At 40.5% G+C, this 18,506-nt stretch overlaps 1 protein-coding gene across 7 annotated transcripts in view; it reads left to right on the top strand.

The window, feature by feature from the left end:
• The first annotated feature begins 5,288 nt into the window (after positions 1–5,288).
• Paip2b (poly(A) binding protein interacting protein 2B) overlaps positions 5,289–18,506 on the top strand; it is a 33,543-nt gene continuing 20,325 nt past the window's right edge. The window contains exons 1-4 of one of the 7 annotated variants that reach the window (XM_038319893.1): positions 5,289–5,399; positions 7,547–7,702; positions 13,438–13,527; positions 16,062–16,188. The gene's annotated coding sequence lies outside the window, so the exon portion shown is untranslated. The other 6 variants (XM_038319890.1, XM_038319892.1, XM_038319891.1 and 3 more) reach the window with 6 other exon arrangements.

Raw genomic sequence — 18,506 nt, 5'->3', positions numbered from 1 at the left:
ATACAATAAGTACAATAACTAGATACAAAAATATACAGGCAAGAATTACATTAACACTGTCTAGTTAATTTGCATTTAACAGATTCAGAAAAAATACTCTATTATCTATCCTATCTTGAAGAGTCCAAAGAGTTGTACCTAATTCTCTTTCTATCCTAATTTGTATTACCAACCAAACTATCTTTTTATATCTCTCAACCCTACACACTTTACCCCTTTTTTGTGAGTTTCTTTTCTGAATTGGTAACAAGGAAAATTAGAACGAGAACTATCTAATTTCCAACTCCATCAGAGAACCAAGAAGGATAAAATACTACCTGAGTAAACAGAAAGTGCAGTGCCAACAACTTTCAAAACTAAGAAAAGACAGAAAGAACTGGCTATCTGAACAGCCACCCAAGGTTCTTCTGTAATGTTGGGGCATCCATCTTTGGCCTACAGAGCTAGAATATCTGACAGACTTTTTTGTGAAGCAGGATTTGTGAAGGACACCTCTGCTTTGTCATGGCAAAAGTTGGCAGTCACTTTCTTTTGTGTTCTGCCTGTCCTACTTGGACAGCGCACTGTCAGCAGTCAAAGAAAGGGCAGTTTCTTGCTCAGTGCCTAACTTTTACCACAAAGAAAGTAAACCCCATATGAAGTTTCCTCGATGTCCATCGTCTTCTCTGAAGTAGATTGGTGATGCCAGAAGATATGTCTCATTGTCATATAAAAAGAACCTCGTGCTATTAAAACATCTTAAATGCCATATTCTGTAGATTCCATTAGTGTTTCAAGAATATCTGTCTATCACTCATCCACTGCTGGTGGGAATGCAATCTTGTGCAACCACTTTGGAAAGCAGTGTGGCAGTTTCTCAGGAAATCGGGATCAACCTACCCAAGGATCCAGCAATACCACTCTTGGGAATATACCCAAGAGGTGCCCTATCATACTACAAAAGCATTTGTTCAACTATGTTCATATTAAAACATTAAATGTTATGTTAACATTATGTTAACATAAAAAGTTAGCAGCATTATTTGTAATAGCCAGAACCTGGAAACAACCTAGAAGCCCTTCAATGGAAGAATGGATAAAGAAAGTGTGGAATATATACACATTAGAGTACTACTCAGCAGTAAAAATCAATGACATCTTGAACTTTGAATGCAAATGGATGGAAATAAAAAACACTATTCTGAGTGAGTTAACCCAGACCCAAAAAGATGAGTTTGGTATGTACTCACTCATAAGTGGATTCTAGACATAAAGAAGCTTCATCTGGCGATGGATGGAGATAGAGACAGAGACCCACATTGGAGTGCAGGACTGAGCTCCCAAGGCCCAAATGAGGAGCTGAAGGAGAGAGAACATGAGCAAGGAAGTCAGGACCACAAGGAGTGTGCCCACCCACTGAGACGGTGGGGCTGGTCTAATGGGAGCTCACCAAGGCCAGCTCAACTGGGACTGAAAAAGTATGGGATCAAACCGGACTCTCTGAACGTGTGGGACAACGAGGGCTGACTAGGAAGCCAAGGACAATGGCACTGGGTTTTGATCCTACTGCAAGTACCGGCTTTGGGGGAGCCTAGTCTGTTAAGATGCGCACCTTCCTGGACCTGGATGGAGGGGGAAGGACCTTGGACTTCCTGCAGGGCAGAGAACCCTGACTGCTCCTTGGACTGGAGAGGGAGGGGGAGGGAAGGGGGGAGGGAAATGAGAGGTGGGGAGGAAGCAGAAATTTTTAATAATAATAATAATAATAATAAAATAAGTAAAAAAAATATCTGTCTATCTAAAATAGATCTCTACTTGACCTTGAAAACATACCTCACATGACTACAAGTTTGATTGTAATTGGTGACTAACTACTAATCTTCATTTCTTCATTATTCTAAATAGTTTATAATAATAACTTTCAAGGACTAGAAATTTACATTAGATTGTTAAATGAGCCATAAAGGTACAATATTTTGAACAAGAGTAGAAATGTGTGTAAAGTATGCTCTAACAAAAATAACTTTAAATTTGTATCAATATACAAAAATATCTTAAACAAGAGTAGAAACATATAGACAGTATAACAAAAATAACCTCAATTTTGTATCACTATACAGAAATCTACACCAATGTAAACTATTTGAGACTATCAGTTGCTTTTCTGGCTTAAAAGCAAATTCAATAATCTACCCTTTCATCCTATCATTGTTATATCCCTCCTATTTCTTTTTAGAACAAGATCCCTAAATCTAGTCTCCTTTGTTCAGCTTTTTTTCTGACCATTACCAATGACAACTTGTAACCAACCTCCCTAAATGATGACAAATATTCATAACCCACTGAAGTACCAAAAAATGTCCACTCCACCTCTTGGGAATGTGGGTGTCATGTTCTTAAAATTATGTCCTGCTGACTGGGGGTGATGGCATATTTAAAAAGATCCTGAAAAAAAATGAGATAATTATCAAGTCCTGGGAGAGCGAGCTATATCATTTGTTGTCCAGTCTCTTTATAATGGGAAAGTGCAGGGGTTATCTCAAGTCCTGGCTAGAGTAGTCTGTGATGCTGGACCATCTCAGCTAGCCACCTTGAAATTTTTCTGAGCAGTTTGTAGTCCAAAGCTGATCTTTGGGTGGTATTTGTTGACTTAGTGGCATTACCATAGTTCTGGTGGAATTGTTGTTGTGGGGCCCCATCCTCCTTATGGAGACTTCAAGGTTGCTGTGAGGCATGGTCATGGTTCATTGCAGAAAACTTAAAACATTTTAAATGTCATATGCAGCAGATCTCGAAGAGGTTAAAGGCCCACAGTTTTCCTTAGTTATGATAAAAGCTAAATTAGTTATAAAACTTTGGACTCACAAAGATAAGATAGATGATAGAATATTTTCTTTAATTTTTCCAGATACAAATAAACTAGATATTATAACTGCAATTCTTATTTAGTAACTGTTTTGTTACTGTAGTGTGAAACGGCGGGGCTGCGTCCCGCCACCCGCCGCTGGCTAGCTTTACCCAAAATAATTACACGGAAACTGTACTCTTTTAAACACTGCCTGGCCCATTATCTGTAGCCTCTTATTGGCTATTTCTCATATCTTGCTTTAACCCATATTTAGTAATCTGGGTAGCACCACGAGGTGTGGCTTACCAGGAGAGATCTTAACCTGCGTCCATCTCGGAGAGGAGCAGCATGGAGACTCCTATGGAGACTGCCTGAAGCGTCTCCCCAACTCTACTTCCTTGTTCCCACAATTCTGTTCTGTCTACTCCACCTACCTAATTTTCTGTCTCTTAAAGGGCCAAGGCAGTTTTCTTTATTAGTAATGAAAGTAACACATAGACACTCCTCCATCATGTTACATATAGTTTTATTATCTTAAAGTTAAAACCTTCAGCCAGGCAGTGGTGGTGCATGCCTTAAATCCAGCACTCAGGAGGGAATGACAGACAGATGGGTGTGAGTTCCAGGACAGCCTGGTATTCAGAGCAAGTTCTAGGACAGGGTACAAAGCTACAAAGAAATACTGTCTTGAAAAAAACAAACAAAAAAATTAAAACCTTTTTTTTGTTTGTTTGGGTTTTTTTTTTTTGTTTTGTTTTTTCGAGACAGGGTTTCTCTGTGGCTTTGGAGCCTGTCCTGGAACTAGCTCTTGTAGACCAGGGTTAGACAAAAGGGGGAAATGCTGTAGAATAATCCTGTATGCTGTGAAAAGGTATTACTCTCATTGGTAAGCCAAGTAGGAAGTATAGGTAGGACAGAAACCAAAATTGTTGGAATGAAGAAGGGCAAAGTGAAGAGTCACCAGCCAGAGGCAGAGGGAGCAGAAGATGAACATACCATGCTAATAAAGGTATTTCCACATGGCAGAGCATAAATAAGAAATATGGGTTAACTTAATATGTAAGAGCTAGTTAGTAATAAGCCTGAGCTAATGGCCAAGCATTTGCAATTAATATAAACCTCTGTGAGGTAATTTGGAAGCAGCTTCCAGGATGGGAAAACTCCACCTGCAGACCTCCACACATACCCACACAGATTAATAAATACATAAATAACCAAATAAATGTGTACATTAAAAAAATCCCTGTCTTAGAAGTAGATTAGGTTCTCCAAAGGTGAGAAAAAGGATGGGTCATAGACCTGGAGTATCTAGAGGAGCCAATTAGGGGAGGAGATTCCCTGAGAAGGGATGAGGAAAAAGTTAATGTTAGACAATGAATTTATCCAATTATCTTCATTATCTTTACTCCTTTACTAAGCCTATGTGTGTTGTGGTTTTAATGATCATATAGTAGGTAGGAGAACGTATGAAGAGTTCCACTTTTAAAAAATTATGAAGGTTTAAAGATGTATTAAAAAGTTGTACAAAGAGTTCCATTTTTTAAAAATTCCACTTTAATAAAAATGTATGTGCATGTGTATTTTACCTGTATGTGTACCATGTGCATGAAATACCTATGGAGGTAGAAGAGGGCGTAGAATCCCTAGATTTGGAATTAAAGGCCACCATGTGGATGCAGGAAACTGAATCCATTCCTTATGCAAGAACAAATGCTTTTAACTGCCGATCCACCACTCCAGCCACCAATATTCTATTTTCTTTTTATGAACTTAACTCCAGGTTTTTTTTGTAGGTGAACTGCCTTGTTTTTCTGAGACTTAGTCACACAATATATCTCATATATCTCAGGCTGGCCCATTAATTTTTGATCCTCCTGCCTCAGCCTCCAGGGACTGAAGAAAGCAAGTTTGTTTCTAAAAACTCTGACTCCACACTCTCCATTCTTATAAGTAGTCTCACCTGTTTAGCCTCGGGACCTAACACCGATTCAAATCCCTGCTACGTAGCTCTTAAAACTCAGCTGCAGCTAGCCAACAGCAGAGGAAACCTGAGACACCCGCCTCCCTCTTCCTGAGTTACCGAGACAGGCGAGAACGCCTGACCTCTTAGCCAATGGGTGAAGCTGGAGCCGAAGTCATTGTAAACAAACCGAGAGTCGGGGCGTTCGGGCTCCTCCCCCATGTTTGGAGGGGGGGGGGGAGAGGGATTCATCCTAGGGCTGAAATCTAGGCGTGACCAGCGCTTTCCCCAACCAATCACAGCTGGGGATCTCCAGCGAGGGCGGAGCGAATGGACAGATATTAAAACCAATCACCAGCTGGAACCTCTGAAAGAGGTGGGCGGGCATTGTTTCACATTTAGACCAATCAAAACCAGGTAAGTGAGCAGCATTCTCTGCTGTCCAATAGGTAGACGGGGCGGTGTCCGGCAGCCAATGACTGGCGCCAGGGGGCGGACGAACGCGTGTGTGCGGCCAGGGACCTCGAGCGTTTGTGCGCCGCGGCTAGCGCTCTGAGGAGGCGGCGCTGTGCTGTGTTGCGGACCTCGGGGCGGTGTTGTCCGCGCGGCCAGGTGAGTTCGGGCGTCGGGACTGGATCTCGGGCCGCAGAGCCCCGCTGTGTTTGGGCCTATTGGGAGCGCGCGAGGCCCCTCTCCCTCTCCTCGCGGGCTGTCCGTGAACGCGCAAAGCCCCTTTCCCGGCGCGGCCCGGGCCCAGGCCCTCGGACGCTCTGGCGCTCGCCGGCCAGCTTCTCCCACCTCATCCTCTTTCATCATCTTTGCTATGGCCCGCCGACTCCAGTCGCTCCTCCGCTCCGCTGCCTTCCGCGACTGTCCCCCTCGACCTCGGGATTTCAGCCTCTTTCCCCCCGGGAACTAGCATCTCTCACTTTGCTTCTTGTAGGCACCTGAAAGGGTAAAGGCGAGAGAGGCAGATGACGACGTTGAACACAGGCTCTGCAAGGTTCGGAACCGGAATGAGCTTGCTTAAACTCTTTCTGCCTCCCTCCCTTTACGTGCCGTTTGATCACTCTCCTCTTCTAGAATCTTTGTCCCCGGAAAGTGCTTTTGCTCAGTACAGCTGAAAATGCAGGGGGAAAGGCTTCCCAACCGCAACCAATTTGAAATCTGTTACATGGATGGAACGGGATTGCCTTTGACAGAGCTAGCCAAAGCATGAGTTTACTCTGTAAGGAAGGGCCTTGTCATGCCGGACGACCAGAAGATGAAGGACATGTGTGAACATGTGTGATGATCACACACAGCCTCTGAGTGAATTACAGCAGCTCAGAGACAGCCTTTATTCAGCATGGTCGCTTTACAGAGAATCTGTTTGCACCTTCATAGTATGGCCGTGCTTGGCGTCCGGTAGCAGAAGTAGCAGTTCCAGCCATATGTTTCTAGATGATCTTTTACATGGTCTCATACCCAAATAAAATGATGCCAGGCATTTACTGGGAAGAAATTAGCTCATCACTCGTAATCTTGACTGAGTTTTAGAAGTTGAAAAATACTGGTCGGTGGGGATTTTATTTTGGGAGCTGGAGAAAATTGAGTATTGGAATAAGAGTCTAGTACCTTGGGTAGAGAGGAAGGGAAAATATGAATACGTACATACAAATCTGCACTGTTCTCATGGCGTTTTCATGACAATATCTGGAGGGTGGTTTTTTGTTTTGTTTTGTTTTGTTTTGTTTTTTTTTTGCTTCTCAAAAGAGAACAGTAAGCTGGGAGTTTAGCATCGGATTCACTGTGTTTTGGAGTTCGAAAGCTTTTACTGTTTTTCTTACCTGGCTCATAGCACATAACAATATAGTTCCCTGTGTTTTGCTGTGGTAAGATTTTAATCTTAATAGAGAAAGACGTAAGTCTGTTCGAGTGAATTAAAAGCAGTCTACTCTGAGGTGACAACATTGTCTCATGGGCCATATGTTAGAGCCTTTTAGTGAATCACTCTGGAAAGACAGGATCTTAAAACTGATGTAATTCATGTCTGTTATAGCGGTTGTTGTCAAAGCCACGGGCAAACTGCAGGTCTCAGAGTTGGTCACTGGTATACAATATTGTGTCTGCAGTGGAAAACCAAATGTAGGTAAAACTGTCCTTAGTGCTTACTTTTTTTGACATTTAAATGGTAGCTTTTGCTTCTAATTCCCAGAGATCTGACCTTGATCATAGACTTTAGTAGAGACCCATAAGCCAGGATTAAATGCACAGAGGGTTCTGTAGTTCAGGGTGCAGGACAAGAGAGAAGCCCTGTTCCTCTGTGTTCCAACCTCATCTTCCACTGCTCTAGACTCCTGAAGTGCATTTCCTTAACCTACCTGGCCCATGTAGATTATAATCGTAAATCCTGAAAACCATGTATCCCAATAGATTTTTGTTCCCTGTATTTTGCACAACAGGAAATGATTTTCAGAGGTGTGATTTGCCCACTAACAGGTGCCGGAGTTAAAACTCAAACTCTGTCCGTTTAACCCCAAAGCCAGAGTTGACAGCACAAAACTACCCTCTCCTGCCTCTGTTCTTTGGCAATCTCTGTGTGAGTGTCAAACCAAGAAGGTCTAGTCTTGCTTTACTTACCTTAGTTTGGGACAAGCACAAAGAACAGTAGACAGGTGCTGCTATTTACATATCCATGTGTATGATGTCATTTTCTTTTTGTGACAAAAACCCGAGAAAAACACCTTAAAGAAAGAAGAATTTGTTCTGGCTTACAGATTGAGGGGTACAGTCTATCATAGCCGCTGGAGCTGGAAGGAGCTGGTCCCATTGTGTCCACAGTCAGTAAGCAGAGGTGAATGCTCAGCTCACTTGTTTTTTCTTACCTGGTTTGGAATGCTGCAGCTCACATTCAGGCTGTTCATATTTCCATGGTGAGTATAAATCTAGTAAAGATAACAGTGGTAATTAATCATCACACTATGAATGACTTCAAAGGCACCGCCAGTATTAGTTTAGGGGTTACATGCAAATTTTAGCAAATAAAAAGATTTGCACATAGAATTGTACTTGTGAATTATCCCTAGTCCTCATTTCATGGTATTCCCTCCCTCCAAATCTATTTAGAGTGATCCTTTGGCGTATTGGGAAATCTGCTCACTTATTCATTCAACAAATATTTATTAAGCATTTACTATAAGCTGTACTCTACTTGATAGCAAATGAGCTATAGATAAAGGTCCTGCTCTCTGGGTCTTGTATTTGAGTTAGAAAGGTAAATAGCTAAGGCTTGTGTAAGTTGAAATTAAAAATTGTTCTTATCTGAGTTGACACTAAGTGTACTCCTTCCTGCTTCAAAGCCAAAAAGACTTCCAGACCACTTCTACTCTTTCATATTTGTGAGCCTTTCTCCAGTAACTTGGGGGGTGAGTGGGGTATGTATGTGAGCCTGTGAATATTAAGACCAGAGGTCAACCTCAGGTGTTCCTTAGGACCTGGCCACCTGTTTTGTGTGGAGAAGTGTAGGATCTCTCGCTGGCCTGAAACTCACCAGCTAGATTAGGTAGACTGGCCAGCATGGTTCAGGGATTTGCCCAACTGCCCGGACAGGCTGATATTACAAACTTACACCACCATTTTTAGGTGGGTTCTGGGGACCAATATCATGTCCCTATGTTTCTAAGGCAAGTACTTCACTAAGTCATTGCCTCATTTATGAGCTATAGTGCTGACCTGTTTTTTGAAATCTGCATCTTCCATCTACTAAGTGAACAGCTGTGGTACAACTTGGACTTTTGAACCTGTGTCCTAATTTCAAGATTGATGATATGTAGACACTTTTACATTTCAAGGGAGAGCATGCACATGTTACCTTTGGTGATGGGGGACGAGTGTAAAAGAGAATGGGAGATCACTTCAGCACCCGTCATAGTGCTTCCAAAACTGTATAGGATAGTGGTTCTCAACTTTCCTAACACTGTGACCCTAAACACAGTTCCTTGTGTTGTTGTGATTCCTAACCATAAAATTATTTTTGTTGTTACCTCAAAACTGAAACATTGCTACTGTTATGAATCGTAATTAAATATCTGATATGCAGGATATCCGATATGTGACCTCTACGAAAGAGTTGTTTGACCTGCAGAGGGGTTGTGACCCACAGGTTGAGAATCACTGATATAGAGCAGCAACTTGGCAACATTTAAGATACGATTTCAGTCCTGGATACCCACCTTCTCATGCTTTGTCCCCTAACATTTTTGTTTTCCAAAGGAGACTACCTGATCTCTCATCTTCTAAAACGGAAGAGTCCTATTGGGCAGAATTTTGAGTTAAGCCAGGTTCTTGGTTCCTGATCTCCAAGTTTAACCTGCATATCATCTTTAGATGAGACGCTTGAGTCCTGGTCTGGTCCCTTGTAGACAAAGAAAAGGGGTTGGTTTCATGTATTCTTTGTCTCACAAACAAGTATATTTGAATAGGATTCTGGATACAGTTACTTTTCTTCAGAGGATAACTGAGGGTCCTAGGACTTTGTGGGCTTCTCTTTAAACACTATTTTACATATTAGATACTGTAAGATAAAGCATCTAGCAAAATGGTTGACATGTGTCAAATATTCACTATATCTTCCTCCTGGTGCTGCATCTAGTTGTATTGTGGTAGAACTACTTGTTCATATGGCTTTCTTCCTTACTACATTGTGAGCTCTATGATAGCAGGTTCCACAGTTCCATCCTTCTGCCTTTGATGCTTGGTTGAGAACCTGATACATGGCAACTGTTGCACAGGTATCTGATCTGGGGACTTCTCAACTCCTCCTGAAAGGGAGGTGGGGGTAGTGGGATTACAGGCTTCCCCGAGAAGATGTTATGTTAATTCCCCACCTCACACTCAGCCACTTCTCCCAATCTTTTCTTCTTCAGCACATAGACCATCTTTCTTCTCTGCTACTTCACAGAATACCACAGTTTACATAGCCATTTCCCTTTGGTGGGGAACATTGTACTATTACAAACAGCCGCACGCCCAGTACATGCTCATACACCCTTGATCGAAGCCTCTGAAATAGTTCAGATTAGATCCCCAACTGGTTACATGTTTACTCAGCTAAAAGTTAGCCACATTCCTAATTCTTACTATGTACAGAAACATGAAGCAAGATTTCTTTGGACAAAGCTTGTGTATACTTAAGGGATGTTTATGTATCTCATCAAAATGACTGAACAACACCAAAAATTAACTATTTCTATTTTTAAAGTGCATATATCTGTATATATACACATAGCAAGTATAAAATAATTACTGTCTGAGGAAGGTGGCTCTATGTAGTGCTCTGTAAGCTCTCATTATTTTGTCTATCCTAATTTTTTGTGCTTTCCAATTTTTACAACAGTATGTACTGTTTCTGTACTTTAAAATTTTAATTGAAAATACCAATTCAAGTAAAGTAGAATCTATTCTTGTCCATATGGTGCCTCTGTGTGCTCAAAGAGCTCTTCTCAGCAATCTGCATGTTACTAATTGTGCCTTTAATTTAATTTAGATTGCATTTTATTTGTTTTACTTCACTTTATACGGTAAATCAGTTGTTCGTCTGTCTGTCACTTTGCTGGTCTGTGAGCTCTGTGAGGGTGTGTTTCATTCTATTTTCAGCACTTAGATAGTGTGTGATGTGTAGGAGAGTCCTGGGTAGTGACTAAACAATGTCACTGTTACAGACTGCAGAATTTAATACCTGTGCTAGTAAATTGTCATAGACACCTCAGCCCCAGCCGGACAGTTTTACATTCTCCCCCTAAAACTTGTATCTGTTGTACGTTTCTGCAGTCATGGTTAAATCATTTGTGCCATGCCCTCTGGCTGAGCCATTTGCAGGGTTTTTTTTTTTCTTGAGTAATTTTTCATTGTTTACTTTTTATTTTTATTGCAGTTTTTTTCAGTCTACCAGGCATACTCAGGAAGCTTAATCATCCTTTCATATCTGTTCCTCCTGTACCTGCTAGTCTCCTTGAATGCTGATTCAAGGTTTTGTCTATCTAGAAAACATTCTAGAAATAGGATAGAGGTCTGAGTGCAGATCAGCAGTAGAGCCCACTTTCTGTATTTTTTTAAGTGGTTTGTTATTGCACTGAGTGGTAACAGTAAATCCTGAAATCCCTTTGAAATTAAAAATAGAACTGGAGTGATGGCTCGGTGATTAAGAGCACTGGGTGCGTTTCAGAGGACCTGGGTTCAGTTCCTAGCCCTCACACTGTGTCTCACAAATATCAGTAACTTCATTTTCAGGGTATCTAATGCCGTCTTCTGTCCTCTGTTGGCATCAGCCTTACACATTGTACACAGACATACATAAAGACATAACATGAACACATAAAATAAATAAATGAATGTTTTTGAAAAGAATAAGTGGAAAATAAAGCCAAAGTCATAGGCCTGATAAGGAACCCAAAAACTGGGGACAGTGATTAAGGAACATGTGTGAGTGCACATGCATGCACACTACTTAAATGTGTTATATTTAGATACATAAATACTGTATACATGTTTAAGTTTTTGTTTGTGCCTTGTTTGTTTTGAGATAGTCTTATGTAGCCCAGGCTCACCTGGAACTCTGTGTAGACAATCTGTGCTAGGATTGCAGCTATGTGCCAGCACACCCAACAACAGATAATTTTTAGATTCTTATTGTTTGCCAGAGAAGATGGTGCTTTCTGAACTGAGGCATCACATGCAGGATGTTTGGGTGAGAAGGGGACCTCTGGATAGAGGAGTTTTACTTCAGTGAGTTTTTCTGGCTTGTCAGTCTCTAATGTCTACTTTTCTTCTCTCAGTCTCCCTTTGCAAATTGAGCAGCCAGGTCAGCACGGAGGTCAACATGGACTGTTTGGAGAAGTAGCTGCTGTGCAGAATGACCTGGTGCTTCCCTGAGAGAGCACACGCTCATTCTATCCCTCACCCCAGAGAGAAGTTTGGGCGAGGAAAGGGGAGGGAGAATTAGATTCTAGGCTAGCCACTATTCTGAGGTCTAGCAGCATATCAGGGGGAAAAAAGGGGGGGGGGGCATTTTCTAAAAATCAGTATAGATTTCCGGGGCTGTCTCCAAAGTATCTGAGTTGTAATCTCTTAAGGTGGCGCCTCAGAGACTACATTTTTAGAAACTTCAATAATTGTTTAAGTGTGCCTGTATGTATGTGTTTGTAGACCAGAGGTCAGTGTTGAATGTCTTCCTCACTCTCGCTTTATTTACTTGTTTGTTTGCTTATTGTTGACATAGTCTCTTTATGGAGCCCTGGCTGTCCTGGAACTTTCTGTGGAGATCATGCTGGCCTGAATTTCAGTCATGCACTTTACATTTGAGACAAGTCACACTGTATACATGGACTCACTGATTCCAGTAGACTAGCTGGTGGTGAGTCCCCAAGGATCTTCCTGTTTCTGTCTCCCCAGTGCTTAGTTACTAGCATTTTACATGAGTTCTGGGGCTCAAACTCAGGTCCTCATACTTGAGAACTTTGCTGACAAAGCCATCTCTTCAACCTAGTGGCCTAAAGAAATTTTATATTAACATCTTGATGTTAAATCTTGGGTCAGGTGGTGCTAGTATCTTGTGAATTTTCACCAACCTGTAGAATAAGAAAAATGAGGACCTATTGTGTTTTTCATAAAACTAAATTCAAATGATTTATCAAATTGTTTTTTGCATTAAATTAAGCCTTCCCTACATTTTTCAGTGCTATTATAAAATGACATCAATAAGATTTTTATGTTTTGCAATTTAAAAAATTTGTAATCCTGTTTTGCTAAAGATATTTCAAAATATTTCTGGTTTATGAGTTCCTGAAGACTGTAGAGTACCTCAGAAATGTAGCAACTCTCAGAAATAAGATCCTTTGGAAGGTGAATCTGTAGAGGCTCTAAAATCTGTAAGGCCAGATGAGACTCAGTCTAGAAAGATGTGTTCTTTGTGGTATATAATACTCTGAAGCTCTAGGGCATCATTGTTAGACATGTTCATACTTCTAAGCAAACAAGAGTGTTTGTGCCAGGTGAGTAAATGAAGGCCTCGTATCAGTTGAGGTCAAGTTTTACTACTGGCTAAGTTCTGATATGAAATACATGGGGTGGGGTGTTAAATTTTTTAAAGATTTTGGGATGTTAAAGTTGCCTATAAAATTATAGGTGGGGGCTGGCAAAGTGGCTCACAGTTAAAAGCGCTGGCTGCTCTTCCAGAGAACCTGGGTTTAATTCTCAGCACCCACATGGCAGCTTACAACTGTCTGTATATTCAGGGGATATAATATCTTCATACATGCAAACAAAACACCAATGTACATAAAATAAGAATAAACAAATTATTAAAAATGTTTTTAAAAAAGAGATTATAGGTATTCTGAAAGTATTAGCAGTCACCAGATTGAATACAGCTTTGAATGTTAAGGGGGTCTTGTGTATTGTAGTTTAAACATACTGATAGCTAATGGTGTTCCTTCCAGCTACTTCAATTCTCATACCAAATAGCTTTTTTTTTTTCTTCAGCTCCTATTCCCTGGCTATTTGCACTATTTGAAAAAAATTAGTTGGTTTTCATAGCTTTTCTGAAATTAAATGTGTAGTAATTAAGAGCATGGGTTTATCAGGTGAGGTGATAACATACAATTAATTCCAGATGCCCAGGAGGCTGAGGCAGGAGCATGGCAAGTTTTCGGCCAACCTGGACAACTTAACAGGACCCTGTCCAAAAAACAAAACAAGCCAAGTATGGTGTCTCAAAAAAACAAAACAAGCCAGGTATGGTGGTGCATGCTTTTAATTCTTGTATTTGGGAGGCAAAGGCAGGTCTTGTTCAAGGCCAGCTTGGTCTGCACTGTATGGTCCAGGCCAGTCAGCGCTGACATAGTGAGACTAAAGGAAAAGTAAAACAAGCATCAGTACAGCTTCATAGTAGGACACTTGCCCCAGCATGGGCTTCAGGAAAGAAAAATCTAAACTTAAGTCAGGTTCTGGCACCTCCATGGTGAATTAATACCTCAGGCCAGATTGAAGAGCCTATGAAAGAATAGCCATCAAGTACTTGGAAGAGCTGTAACTTCATTATTGTTCTATCCCCTGGATTTTGAGTGGTTCACTTGTTTTTTTCTACATTCTAAGTTATTGGGAGGGGACTTTTCTTATTCTAAAAGGTCTAGTGCAGTGGTCTCAACTTTCCTAATGTTTACAGCGACCCTTTATTACACAGTTCTTCATGTTGTGGTGACCCCTGACCATAAAATTTTTTCATTGCTACTTCATAACTTTAATTTTGTTACTGTTATGAAATGTAATGTAAAAATTTTTAAAAATATTTTTTTGACACAGGGTTTGTTTCTCTGTGTAACAGTCCTGGCTGTCCTGGAACTCACTTTGTAGACCAGGCTGGCCTCAAACTCACAGAGATTCACCTGCCTCTGCCTCCCGAGTGCTGGGATTAAAGGTTTGTGCTGCCACCGCCACCCAACTATAATGTAAGTATTTGATATGTGACCCAAAGAGGTCAAGACCCATAGGTTAAGAACTGCTGGTCTAGGGGAACTTGGCTTAAATGCTTTCTTCATGACTTTAGTTCTATTCTTACAGTTTGTATACTTAGTCCAAGGCTCCTGAGCAGTTTTTCCCAAGGTCTTGAGGTGTAGTTCATTCCACTACTAAAGGTTTTTCCTTTATAAAACCTCCCTATTCCTGACTGATTTGTCTTCACTGTGCTGCCATACAGGGAAGCACACTCCTCTTTCCCAGAGAGTAGTTCTGCCCTGACCTTGGCCTCCTGAACAAGTTCCATCAAATAGTTAACTTTGAAAGTTTGTCCCACTTGAAATATGGCTCTTCCCAGGAAGCTTTGGTCTGTGTGTATCTCCTGTGTTTCTGTCTCATTAAAACATGTTTAGGCTCTCTTCTCCCTCTTAGTTATGACAATTCTTTTTATTTTTCTTCTCAAAATTATATCAAACACAATGGTCGTTTGGTTGGTCTTGGTAGTATAGGATTCTTTGACTTCAGATGATTCCACTGTGGCAGCTTTTTTGTCTGTCCTTCAGCTTATGAGATCATGGCCACTAATGTCACTGAGTGCTAAATAGTAAACAAAAACACATAAACATTTTGTAAAAGTCAGCTTTAAGTAACTGAAACTGTCAGAAACAGATCAAAGCAGGGAGTCATCAGTTTTGCAAAGTGATCAGATTCTTACCCTGAAAGGCACAGACATCCTTGAGAAGAGAGACTTGGAATACCAGTACGTTCTAGAAATAAACAGATATCAGCAAAACCATTTCTTGAGGGCCAGGAAGTGGGTGCACAGATGCATGCTAAAAGCTCACTCTCAGGAAATCTTCAAGGTTACAAGTAGACTATTCCTAATACAAGTAATTTGAGTCCAGTTTTCTTAGAGAGGTGATTACAGAGGAGATCCTGTAATCCTGTGCAGAATTGTATTCAGACTTGTAGAGTAGGGAAGAAAGACTCTTAGCAGAGATGTGACTTCTGTCACTTCATTTCTGACAGTTCTGCTTTTGTTGTCAGTTGACATTAGAGACTTGGTAAGAAAAGTAACACTTTTTATGTGTAATAATTGCCTCAATTTTTTTATTAGTCTTTGTTAAAAAAAGACATTGTTTTAACAATGGTATATTTCTTTTTGGAGCTAAGCTGGAGAAATCAGGGTCCCTCTACTGACCCCTAGTTGATGTTTTTCTGAAAAGATGATTTACTGCCTTCAACTAGTAAAATCTGAAGATGGATCTGGGTACAATCTTGTCATTAAATATTGGTAAATCTGTTCTGCCTTTGGAAATGCTTTTAAGTGTGTTATGGAGCCTATTGTGATTTTTGTACATATTCAGTACGATAATGTCATAGAACATCTATCTTTAGGGCATTGTTTATGAAAGTCTATGGTCTGTTAATAGGCATTAAGTTAAAATGAAATAAATAGCTAGTTGTGGTGGTGCACACCTTTAATTATCAGCACTCTGGAGGCAGAGGCAGGTAGATCTCTGTGAGTTCCAAGCTAGCCTGGTGTTTTTAGTTCCAGAACAGCCAAGGCTATATATAGAGAGACTTTGTATTAAACATACAAACAGGTATATGTTTGTGCATTTACAATAAAATAACTTTGACTGACTATTTATAAAGAACATGAGTTTTATTGCTTATAGCTCTGGATATTAGGATCAAGGCAGTGACAGGTGTGCTTTTCTGGTGAGGCTGTCCTGCTTGCAGGATGGCACCTTTTATCCTCTCTGCTGTTCTCACAAGGTAGAAGACAGAAGGGTGAGAGAGCCAGATGATATGTGGAACCCCTTTGAAAGCCCTTAATCTCACTTGAAAGAGGAGCTCCCAGGCCTCATCCTGTCCTCAAGGTGATGCTCTTACTATTGTCATGGTAAGTCAGCACCTGAATTTTGGATGAGTTACATTCACATCATAACAATAATAAACTAATAGATAAAAATAAAAGAAATGACTAAATTAATAAAATTAGGAAGTATTTGGTAAATTGAACAAGACTTCTTAGTTATGTATTCCATGACTGTGTGTGTGTACATGTAAGCATATATAATCACATATGTGCAAATGCAGAGGCCAGAGATCAACATCAGGTATCTTTCTCAGTTGCTCTCCATCTTTTATTGTTTGTTTTGTTTTGTTTGAGACAGCGTCTCTCACTGAACCTGGAGCTCTTTGATTTCACAAGGCTGACTTGCCAGCAAGTCCCAGAGATCCTCTTGTTTCCACTGCACTAGCCCTGCATCTGGCTTTTTTATATAGGTGGTAGGGATTGAATTCAGGTTCTTACTTACACAACAAGTACTGTACCCACTGAACCATCTCTCCAGCACTTCGTTATGAGATTTGTTTGTTTCAAAGCTTTCCTTAGACTAGTGTTTAAAGAATGTCAATTTGAGAAGTGTTGTAGAAATTAGACTAATTAGACTAATTAGAATTTCTGTTCCACATAGAATTTTGCCACTGTATTAGAGGAATGGCCTATAATCCTCTTTAGGTTTTCTTTTTTCTTTTTTTGGTTTTTCGAGACAGGATTTCTCTGTGGCTTTGGAGCCTGTCCTGGAACTACCTCTTGTAGACCGGGCTGGCCTCGAACTCACAGAGATCCACCTGCCTCTGCCTCCCGAGTGCTGGGATTAAAGGCTTGTGCCACCACTGCCCGGCTTATCTTTAGTCTTTCTATCAGAATGATCGGTTGCAAATTAACAAGCAAAAATGAAAGTCTTAGACTTGACAAAGCAGAATTAGGAGGGGCTGTGGAGGCATGTAAATGCTTTCAGGTGATCCATTCCTAACTGAAAACCCTGAATTCAAATGTGCTTTCATGATGCTTTTCAAATGCTTTTTAAATTCTTTATGTTTTGTGTTCTCGGCTCTGGTCCACCAACAATGCAGGAGTGTTCCCTTTACCTCACAACCTCTCCAGCATAAGTTGTCATCAGTGTTTTTGATCTTGGCCATTCTTCCAGGAATAAGATAGAATATCAGAGTTGTTTTGATTTGTATTTCTCTGTTGACTAAGGATGTTGAGCATTTCCTTAAGTGTCTTTCAGCCATTTTAGATTCCTCTTTTGAGAGTTCTCTGTTTAGGTCTGTACTCCTTTTTTTTTTTTTTGGATTATTTGTTCTTTTGATGAAACTCAGTTTCTTGAGTTCTTTGTATATTTTGGAGATCAGACCTCTGTTTGATGTGGGGTTGGTGAAGATCTTTTCCCATTCTGTAGGCTGTCATTTTGTCTTGTTGACCGTGTCCTTTGCTTTACAGAAGCTTTTCGGTTTCAGGAGGTCCCATTTATTAATTGTTTCTCTCAACGTCTGTGCTACTGGGGTTATATTTAGGAAGTGGTCTCCTGTGCCAATGCATTCAAGTGTACTTCCCACTTACTCTTCTGTGAGGTTCAGTGTGGCTGGCTGTATGTTGAGGTCTTTGATCCATTTGGACTTGAGTTTTGTGCATGGTGATAGATATGGGATAGATAGATAGATATTTTCATTCTTCTACATGTTGATACTCAGTTATGCCAGCACCACTTGCTAAATATGCTTTCTTTTTTCCATTTGATATTTTTTGCTTCTTTGTTAAAAATCAGGTGTTTGAAAGTGATTAATATCTGGGTCTTCGATTTGGGTTCCATTGGTCCTTCTGTCTGTTTTTATGCCAATACTAGGCTGTTTTCAGTAGTAGAGTTTGAAGTCAGGGATTGTAATGCCTCCAGAGGTTCTTTTATTGTACAGGATTGTTTTGACTATCCAGGATTTTTTGCTTTTCCATATGAAGCAGAGTACTGTTCTTTTGAGGTCTGTGAAGAATTTTGCTGGGATTTTGCTGGGCATTGCATTGAAACTGTAGGTTGCTTTTGGTAAGATTGCCATTTTTACTATGTTAATTCTACCTGTCCAAGAGCATGGGAGCTCTTTCACTTTCTGGTGTCTTCTTCAATTTCTTTCTTCAAAGATTTAAAGTTCTTGTCATACAAGTCTTCCATTTGTTTGGATAGAGTTTCTAGGAGATATTTTATGCTATTTGTGGCTATTGTGAAGGGTGATTGTTGGGACCAATTGAGTCCTGGCCTTCAGCTGCTCTTCCCTGTCTAGAGCCTTCTAATTGAAGTTACTAAAAGCTGTGCCTTACCTAGAGGATCAGAGGATGGGATTTTCACCTGTTTGCCATTGATGGCTGTGTATTTAAGCCTC

Source organism: Arvicola amphibius, chromosome 2 (assembly GCF_903992535.2).
Source record: "Arvicola amphibius chromosome 2, mArvAmp1.2, whole genome shotgun sequence".
NCBI classification, from domain to species: domain Eukaryota; kingdom Metazoa; phylum Chordata; class Mammalia; order Rodentia; family Cricetidae; genus Arvicola; species Arvicola amphibius.
This window is presented reverse-complemented; position numbering and strand designations above follow the sequence as displayed.